At 42.3% G+C, this 10,690-nt stretch overlaps 1 pseudogene; it reads left to right on the forward strand.

The window, feature by feature from the left end:
- Positions 1-5,691: 5,691 nt before the first annotated feature.
- LOC148022536 (meiotic nuclear division protein 1 homolog pseudogene) lies at positions 5,692-6,298 on the forward strand (annotated as a pseudogene).
- Positions 6,299-10,690: the final 4,392 nt, after the last annotated feature.

A 10,690-nucleotide genomic window follows, 5' to 3' on the forward strand; every position in this document is an offset into this window, starting at 1 on the left:
AAAAGATACAAGGCAAGATTAGTAGTCAAGGGGTATGCACAAACATATGGCATTGACTATGAAGAAACATTCAGTCCGGCTACAAGGATGGCAACCGTAAGAGCAGTCATTTCTATGGCTGCATCAAAGGAATTGTCTTTACATCAGATGGATGTAAAGAATGCCTTCTTGCATGGTGATTTGCAAGAAGAGGTATATATGGAGCAACCACCACGTTATCTGCATGCTGTTCATCCTGAGTTTGTTTGTAGGTTGAAGAAAGCATTGTATGGCTTGAAGCAAGCACCTAGAGCATGGTCTGACAAGATAGGACAGTATCTTGTCACTATTGGCTTTCAGATTTCCAAGGCAGATTTCTCACTTTATGTGAGAAAAATAGAGAAAGATATTATGCTACTTGTCATTTATGTTGATGATTTGCTTATGACAGGTGACAGTGATGAAGATATCCTTCATGTGAAAATGCTATTGAAGCAGAAGTTTGAGATGAAGGATTTGGGAGAGCTGCGTTATTTCTTGGGCATTGAGGTGATTAGATCACCAAGTGGGATATGGCTCTTGCAGAGGCAGTATGGATTGGACATGCTGTCCAAATATGGGATGATAGGCTGTAAGCCTATTTCAGTTCCTTTGGAGCAGAATGTGAAGCTTAGCGCAGATGCATGTGAGCTTCTGAAAGACCCTACTATGTACAGACGCATAGTAGGAAGTTTGATTTATATGACTATTACCAGGCCAGATTTGAGCTATGCTGTTGGATTGGTAAGTCAGTTTATGCAAGCTCCAAGGAAACCGCATTTGGATGCGGCTAGATGCATACTCAGGTATGTGAAGTCCACATTGCAGTATGGACTACTTTATGAGATTGGGGTTCAAATACAGTTATATGGATACACTGATGCTGATTGGGCTGATAGTATTTCTGATAGACGATCTACCAGTGGATATGTGTTCTCTTTTGGGAGTGCTGCAGTCACTTGGAGCAGCAAGAAACAGCCTACAGTTGCCTTGTCAAGCACAGAGGCTGAGTACAAGGGCGCAGCAATGGCTGCATGTGAGGTAGCTTGGTTGCATAAGCTACTTTATGATATGCATCAGCCCCTATAGATGGGCCAGTTGTCATTTATTGTGACAACATGAGTAGTATACACTTGTCAAATAACCTAGTCTATCATGCTAGAACAAAGCACATTGAGGTGCATTATGACTACGTGTAGGAGAGGGTTTTACTAGGTCTTATTGATCTAGTTTATGTCGGCACAGAGGATCAGGTAGCTGACATATTCACGAAGGTATTGGGCGTAGAGAAGCTGCGCAAGTTCAAAGACCTGCTTGGTGTGCAGGAATTGGGATTGAGCTCAAGGGGGAGTGTTGAGATATCGAGCTCCACTCGTGATATGCCAGGGTGACAGTTGTGCATTTATGTCACTGACTTATCAGTTGTAGATGCAGTTGGTACACCGCCCATGAATAATAGCTAGATGACAGCTATCCTTATCTACTCTAGTTCATGGCTCAGTTAGTATGCCACCTTAGTTAGTTGAGTTTGGTTTGAGACCCATATATAGGGTTCTTCTATTTCTATGTACTTGAGTTCCTTTGGCTTACACAACTAAGAAGAGGAAAACTGTTTTCAGCCTCCACCTGTGTGTGTATTCCCCCATTGTGTAAGTGAGAAAGCTACAAGTGAGACTCCTTCCTTCTCTCCCACAATCTTGATATGGGCATGGTACACCTTCTTCATATGAGATGTCTTTACTTGCCTTTGTCCACTCTGCAAAAGCTGCTTATTCATAGGAACCATGCTTTTACTAAAAGGAATAGTATCTACTCGAAAGCATGATTCATCCACAAATTGAAAAGGCTTCCCAAGAGCCTTACTAGTAGCACAAAAACTAGGACCACTCATAGCATGCTTATCCATACTCATAGGCCCAATGGTTCTATCAATATTACTGTCACAACTACCTCTTATGGAAGAATTGCAAGCCTTGATGGAACTTTTTGGGCTTGGAATCTTTTGACCCCCAAGGGGTATATTATCCCTACTATTGCCATTTTTTTCTTGGAGATTTTGGCTACCAAGGTTCCCCTCATAGGCTATCTTGGTATCAACAAGTGAGTTGTCTCTATGTAGAAATGGTTGGAAGCTAGGATACACTTGTATTGAGCAATGAAAACCCCAAATGTTTTCCCAACATCTCTGAATATGTCTCTCATAATCAATGGCATGTATCTTTGCTTCCCTAATGACTTAGGATTCCCCATTCCCACTTGGATTTGCATGTTAATCTCTAAGCCACTCAAAAAGAGCTCACATAGCACATCACCTGGCAATGCAATAGCTCTTCTTGGCCAAAGCCTCAGAATATCATCAAACGCTCTAGTGTATTCTTTAACAAAAGGATAGGACTCGTGCCTAATCTGCATCAGCTACCCTAAAACTTGGGTCATAGGCACCTTCTTCTCATATTCATCTAAAAATCGATCACTCAACTCCTCAAAGGATTTAATAGACCCCCTTGGGAGCCTCCAGTACCATTTTCTAGCTACTTCCTTCAGGGTGCTAGAAAATACAAGCATCCAATGAATATCATTGAACCCACTTGCAAGGCAAGTTAGGCCATATTCTTTTAAGTGCAACATTGGGTTCTCATTTACCAACCCATGAAATACTGGGAGATCCCTATAAGGAGGAGGGCATTTAGTCCTCTCCTTTGGGATTAGTACTCTACCATTAAAATCTTCATATTCATGACCTACCTCTAGTATCTTGGGGTCTCCAACCTCTTCCATTTCCACTTTTACTGGTGTAGGGAGGTTAATATTATCCTTGCCATCCCTTTCTGCCAACTCACAGAGTGGTCTAGGGAGTCCTATAGCTCTTAGCATGTCATTCTATTAGAGGATCTTCCATATCTTACCCCTTCCAAGGCAGTTCCATGATGCCTTTATCTAGGAGCTTCGGCCTCTCATCAAAAGTAAACTTATCCTTAGCACTTAGGACATGGGGACTATGCCTTTTAAGCAACGGTTTTGTCTTTACATCTAGGGCTTCTAGCATCCTTGTGATACCTAAAATTTTGGCATGATGCCCCACCACATAGGATGGGGTAACCACTAAATGGGTACTCTTCTCATCACCTAAATTATCTTCTGTAGAGGACTCATGCTGTACATAACTAACTAAATCCATCAATAAGTTTTATATAGGGAAAGCCAAGTTTTTCCATCCTTGAACAAGTCCCATTTTATGGGCAGCTTAGCACACTACTAATGGAAATTATAAACTTAGGTCCCTTTACAACCTAGATTTGAAAACTGCCACTTATAGGCCGCTCCTAGTAAACGCACAACTGATGGGACCTAAAATGGGCCGGCACTGGCTATGGCACTAGCTGGACCTCATGCACACACCAGACAACCCCACCACATGGCCTCGCGGTCAACAAGAGCGTCTAAGATCCACTCTACACTAAATGTTGATGTTGATTCTATATTTGTATTAGGTCATAGTCCAACGTTTTTCATCTCTTCTCCTCAGAGGGAGATCCGATATAACATATAGGCATAATACCTCATATCACACACATAGGGAAGCACCTCTCGACTGACTGCCACTGCAACTCCCCCACACCTCGGGGATTGGCCCCAAGATGTGTTGCTCCAACATAAAGTACACACAATAAAATATCTACTCTTTCATTTTGAACATATTCCAGGAGATACCATGTGTCCTTACCAAATAATTCCCCAAGAAAATGATCGACTAACCTACAGCTAAGGTCCTCTCACATACTCAAGCATAGGTCATCATAATGGAAAACATGTACTATGCATCCAATTATTCATATTCTGATACCATGGTTGATATGCATATGCAAAGGTGGATGATCCTAAAGTGCTCAAACATAATTTTCAATCAGAAACGTGTCGTGTACAATCAGGCTTTCCAATCCTCAGTTACTAACTCGTTGTGGCAATGTAAGGATAGCACCGAGTCAATGCTCATGCTACTATCCTCTTAATTAAAATACAATGAAACCTATGTCATACTATGCATTAAAAAAATCAATACTAATCAGTAATAAAATCGCATCATTCAAACATCCCACCCCCTACTTTTAGGTATTGCTTCTGTTGCATAGATGCAAGGGTTCATTTTGTCATATTTTGATGTATGAAAAGCGATAAATCACGAACTTTGACAAAGAGATAGGGCAAATTGAGGCTAAAACTCATGCTCCGCTGTCGTATTGCTGCGCATCCCAGGTGTGAAATCCACCTAGATGTTGTGTGTGTGACATTTGTTACTTTGTACATACTTAGTCGTTGTGTTTACATTTATTTTCTACATGTGAGTATAGTGGAGAGAAGTTTGGAGGCATAGTGATGGGCATGTATGGGAAGTTTGAAAATATTATGGATGTGGAGATCGTGTTTTGTGAACATGCTGAGCACAATGTTGTATTACGGACTTTATAAAAAGTCTGAGTCTTTATGGTGAGAATGCTACAGTTGAACAAGCTCAGGAACTTTGGGCTATCTTGCACCAGAGTATGTACTATGGAGCAAGGTCTCAGAAAGTTGTGATGTATACAGTTTTGGCATTTTATTGCTAGAACTAGTTAGTGGTAGGAAACCAATTGAGAAGCTTGGATTTGGACAGAAGCGCACTATAGTAGAATGGGCAATGGCCGAAGGATGACTTATGGAGCTCTTAGACCCAAAATTTTGTAGGATATGTGATGAATCGGATTTAAGGAGGGTGGTTCAAACTGCAACTATGTGTGCTCAGAATAGTCCAGAAAAGATGCTGCCACCGATAATTTTAGTAATGAGAATAAATTGGAAAGGCTGAAGAGGGAGCGGACTGGATGGCTTTTCTGCAAAACAAAAGGTTGCTTTTGGAGGGCCTATTAAAAAATGACTATTTTTGAAAAGAGGAGTTTTGGGGGCAAAAGGAGATGGCGGATCGAGGGACAGAAAAGAGAAAACGAGGAGTTTTTGGGGGGAGCATCAATCCATCGGAGTAGCAGCAGAAGTTCAGGTGGAAGCATCAAGCACTCCACCCATCTGCCTGTCACAAGTTTTTATTACAGTCAATTTCATAGGAGTCGCGCTCTGTATTTCAGCACTTGCGGTATTCTTTTTCCTTGCTATGGATGGGATCTTTCATCTGTGCCCCTTGCCTCATACCTCCTTGCCTATGAGTATTGTCGGCATTCCCTCAGAATTATCATAGTACATATTGCTGTTCATGGATTACAAGTTACCTCTCGCCTCCTCAGGGGCTTCACTTTCCTCTTCACAATCCCTATCACAGAGCATCGGATTGATCAGGATTGCCAATGTCAGGCTTCCGCACCGGCAAGATGCGTGTACCTCATTGTGAGTACAAGCCACATTGCATGAAGAAGAAAACAAAAACAAAGCTGCAGGCAAAAAGGAGTCAATTGATTAGTCATGGAGATGTCGGCATGGCCGCCAAGTTGAGGAGAAAGCCTGTGGACTAACAGTCGCAGCGCAGTGCACAGGCGGCGTCCACGGTGGTAGACCCATCCGGAGTATGAACATGCCCTTCGTATTCTACCGCTTTTGCTGCTCATAAATCCTCTCTCAGTAACAATCAATCCAACCATTTGCAGGACTCCGCTTTTTAGCTCTCTTTTTCAATAGTAGATTAATAAACTCTATTTTCTTGCTAGTTCGAAGTTGAGCATCTCTCTCGGTTGCAAGCAGAACGTATCGTCGCAAACGTGGGAGTGTTCATGTCGAAGAAAAGAGGTCTCTCTCTAGACGAAAAGAGAAGTCAGCTTTTATAGATCTTCCATGAAAGCCAGGACTTCTATCTTCTGCGCGAACTCGAGAAGCAAGGCCCAAGAAAGGGGTGGTCAGTCAGACTGTGAAGGATGTGCTGTAGACCTTAGTTGATGACGATCTCGTGTTCAAAGACAAGATTGGCACGTATGAATATTTCTGGAGTTTGCCAAGCTCTGCTGATCAGCTGAGACGAGTTCAAGCAAAGCTCGAAGCTGATATAGGAAACTTAAAGCAACAGCAAGCATAGCTTACTAGAGAGATAGAGTACTCCAAGAAAGGCAGAGAGGATACAGTTGAACGTGATGCAGCCTAATTAGAAATAAAAGGTACAGAGGAGAGGCATAAGTCTTTGAAGACGGATTTGGAAGTCTATGCGGACAATGATCCTGTTCCTTTTGAAGCTATGAGAAATGGTTGCGTAGAGAATAGTTATATTTACTTGAGCTGCAACTGGCACTTTTTGATATCGTCTTGAGTGGCAGCCATTGTGTCAGTCTCGTTGGAAGCTTGGCAGATCTATTATTGCTCACAAATCCATTCATCTTGTTTATTTGTATGATTGATCTTCTATCCTAAAATTAGTCAAGGTCCTCTGTGGTCTGACGACTTTCGACAACCCTTCGACATCTTTGGTGAACCCGACGTGAAAGCGTCGCATAAATTTCAGGATGGGAGATAATTCAGCATCATTTTTAGCCTCTTCTACGATTCCTGCTGCGTCCTCTACTTCAACTCCATCATTGACTGCTGCTTCAAGTACTTCAACAGATGATCTAAAGCAAATTTTACAGAATATGTCCATGTATATGCAGCTTCAAAATCAGCAGACACAATTGTATATGCAGCTTCAAAATCAGCAGACAATTGTATATGCAGCAGCAGCAGCAATTGCATCAACAACAGTTGTCACAGCAAAGGCAACTATATTCGGAGCAAGAGAATGCAATCAGCGCGACTAAGGCGATTGAAGCAGTTGAGAATGAGAAGAAGCTATTTGATGGCTGTAATGTTTCAGCATATTTGAAGACATATGAGATCAAGATGGGATTTTTTGGAGTACCAGCTGGACTTATGAGTAAGTATTTCCTTCATCTTGTCACACCCGCCTTGAGGGCAAAAGTGGCTGATCTTTTTATTCAAAATTCACATTGGCAAGATTTTAAGAAGGCCCTGAAAGAAGATTATTTCCTTGAGGACTTTGGGATGGCTACACGGCGGTCATTCCGAGAGTGGGTCTACATGCCAAACAAAGGTCTAGCTGCTTCAGAGTTGATTCGAGAATTTGAAGAGAGGTATAGTCAGCTTGATGCCATTGAACAAAGAGCAGTGGATGTTGAGAAAGTTGAGCTTTTCTTGCAAGCTACAGATCCTGCTCTTCAGGAAGAATTGGGAGAGCTTCTTGAGGGTCGCACGAAGCCTATGGGACTTAAAACGGATTGGCAAGATGCCCAGGATGCAGTCTCGACTTTGACCAAGAGGAGGATATGGAAGACCCGCCTACAGAATGGTTCTATGACACCGACACCGTCTTTTGCTCCTATGCCTGCTTCTATCCCTGTTATTTCTTCTCCTCCTCAGCCAGTTTCTTGGCTATGCCAGTGCCTACTGTTTCCACTCCTCCTATTCCTCCTGTTCCACGACCGATGCCAGCACCTTCTACTCCAAAACCATCCACTCCGTCGGTGCCTACCTCTCTTGATGACATAATCAAAGGCATAACGGATTTGACACTGGAGTCAGTTAAAGCGGAGTTGGTGGGAAAATTGAAAGAGTAGTTTGCTTCGACTACGCCTACTATTTCTTCTAGTGCTCCTATTGCACCTAGGAGTGCTCCTACTGCACCTAGGAGAGATCGAAGATGTATTTGGTGTGATAATACGGACCATCAGCATTGCAGGGATTGTGAATCTTTTCAGGATGCAAGGAGGAAGAATTTGGTATATTGGGGAAAAGATGGTAAGATTTGGTTGACTGAAACAGGAGCTCCGCTTGCTACCAACTTTGGGAAAGGCGGAATGAAGAAGTTAGTGGATGACATGGCTGCGCGTACTTCATATGTGGCAGGTAGAGGAGATGCTTCTGCATATGGAGTTCAGATTGAGAAGGGATCAGAGAATCAGTCAGCATTATGGACTTATGCTATGGAGAGTGCAAACAAGGGAAAAATTCAACAAACAAACGATGGTAAAAATTGGAGAGAAACAGGTGCCTTATGTTGCTTTGGTGGATCATGGTTCAGAGATTAATCTCATAGTTTGTGGAGTTTATGAAAGTAACAGATGGTCTATGTATGTAGAGCATGGGTGGCGTATGAGAGCCGCCAACAACACTGCAGGTGATTTGTATGCTGCCTGTCCCAGTGTCAGGGTTTCTATTGGAGATGTAGAGGAGGATTTCCATTTCTTTGTGCAGGATTCATGCTCTTATCCCATAATTCTTGGACAGCCATTCATCATAGAGATGCGTATGGAAACAAAGGTAATGGATGATGGATCTGCTTATGCACGGATTCGCAGTAAAGATGGCATGAGAGCAGTATAGTTTATGACTGTGTGTGTGAACCATGTTAGAAACAGGGATACTCTCAGAGATGCACCTTTGCCCACTGTGAGAGATTCAGGTTTTCATTAGGTACCGCTGTTTCGCGAGACGACGGTAGTACAGAGCAGAGGAGATTGGAGTTCTCGCCTCCTGGCAGCAGTGTTTTCTCCTCCGGTTTTGTTGGGATTTCAGCAAAAAGTTCGATGAGCTATCAGAAGACTTCTAAGTTGCCTAGAGCTGCCAGGCAGTACATATGCAGGAAGGAGAAAAATTTGAAAAATGCAGGAATTTTAGAGGATGAGTATATAGATGGGATGTATGATAGTATGATTTGTGCAAATACGATGACAAAGATGGAAGATATGCTGAAAACTGATATGCAGAGTTGTCACAGTAATGTATTAGTGCAATCCCTGGACATGTTTCATGAAATTGTAGATTTTGTGTCACAGATTGAGTCAGAGGCTAAGGTGGCTCAGCAAAAAGTGTTGAGTGTTGAAGAAATTCAGCAAACAGAGTTTCCAACTGATTATGATCAGCTTACAGAGACACAGAGGACTGAAAACTTTCAGCCAATAGAGTTTACTGCTGAAATATTTCAGCATCTAGAGTTTAGGGTTGTTCCTATGCAGTCCATAGAGCAGAGGGCTGAGGATATTCAGCCACACTGAAGTGCAGAATTGCTGATTTACAGCAAGATTTGAGTAATGCAGAGGATCATAATGAAGCCAGGGTTGACAGGAAATACAAGACTGTGGATAAGAAGGTGAAGCCGGTAGTTGTACCCCTTCCACCTGACAGTGATCAACAAATAGAGAGGGCTGCCAAATAGCCAATTTTGAGGAATCTTGAGCATATAGGCCATAAATTTTCAGCAGAGACTCTTGCTGAATTGAAAATTGGAAATGGTGATTTCTTGCTACCCACAGAGAATCAATGCTTTCAGAAGATGCTTGAGCGACATGGAAAGGGGTTTGCTTTTTTCTCGCATGAGAATGGATGTGTGAATCCGGATATTGTTGCTTCTATGGTGATCTTTACTATTCCTCATATTCCATGGAACCTCCGACCTATTCCAGTGCCTAAGGTACACCTGCCAAAGCTGATTGATTTGTTGAATGAGAAAACCAGGATGGGAATTCTTGAGCCTTCATCTGCACCATACTCAAATAGATGGTTTACAGTTCCAAAGAAGAATGATACTCTCCGATTTATATAGGACATGCAGCCAGTAAACAGAGTTACTATCAGGAATGTTGGTATAGGTCCAGTTGTGGATGAGTTTGCAGAAGCATTTGCTGGACATGCCATCTATTCTTTAGATGATTTGTATTGGGGATATGATCACTTTCAGTTGGCTTTGGAAAGCAGGGACATAACCACTATGAGAACTCCTATTGGGCTTGTCAGGATGTGTACCTTGCCTCAAGGTGCCACTAATTCAGTTGCGCATATGATGAATGCCATGCATAAGGTCCTTCGTGATTATATACCTCAGCTTACCATGCCTTTCTTGGATGATGTGCCCATTAAGGGGTGTGCAGAAGAAGAGAAGAATGAGAGTCTAAATGAGCAAGGATGCAGATACTTTGTGGTTGATCATATTTCAACTTGTGAGAATATTTTGGCCAGGTTAGAAGAAGTGAACTTGACACTATCAGGGCAAAAATCTATTTTTGGAGTGAATGAGGTTGTCATTATTGGACATATGTGTGGATATTATGGCAGGAAACCCTCACCTGATAAGGTGAATGCTATAGGCAAGATTACGGAGTATTGTTCTACCACTTCAGAGGTACGGAGATTCATTGAAGCTTGTGTGTTTTATATGATTTGGATTCCCCATTTTGCACACATAGCAGATTGTTTATATCAACTGCTTCGAAAGGGGCAAAAATTCTATTGGGATGAGAGCCACACTAGAGCCATGCGGAAATTGAAGAAGCTATTGCAGATTGCTCCTACTCTCAGAAAAGCGGATTATAAGTGTGGAAGGCCTATTGTATTGACAGTTGACACTAGTCCAATTGGCATAGGTTGGGATGTGGGTCACGATGATGTAGATGGAAACATGTATGCTATTCGGTTTGGGGCAAAAGTCCTAAACGAGAGACTGAGGAGATATCTGCAAATAAAGAGGGAGTTACTAGGGATTGTTATGGCTCTCAAATGTGACAAGGAGTATTTTATTGGAGCTTCAGTTGTGGTAGAGACAGATTGCTTGCCATTGATAGGTATGATTACGAGTTGCTCTACTGCGGATATAGCTATGCTGAGATGGATTGCATACATCAAGTCATTAAATCCAGAATTTAAACACATAGCA

This window comes from Lygodium microphyllum, chromosome 16 (genome assembly GCF_053477565.2).
Source record: "Lygodium microphyllum isolate KBCC chromosome 16, Lygodium_microphyllum_v1.1.10, whole genome shotgun sequence".
Classification (NCBI taxonomy): Eukaryota; Viridiplantae; Streptophyta; class Polypodiopsida; order Schizaeales; family Lygodiaceae; genus Lygodium; species Lygodium microphyllum.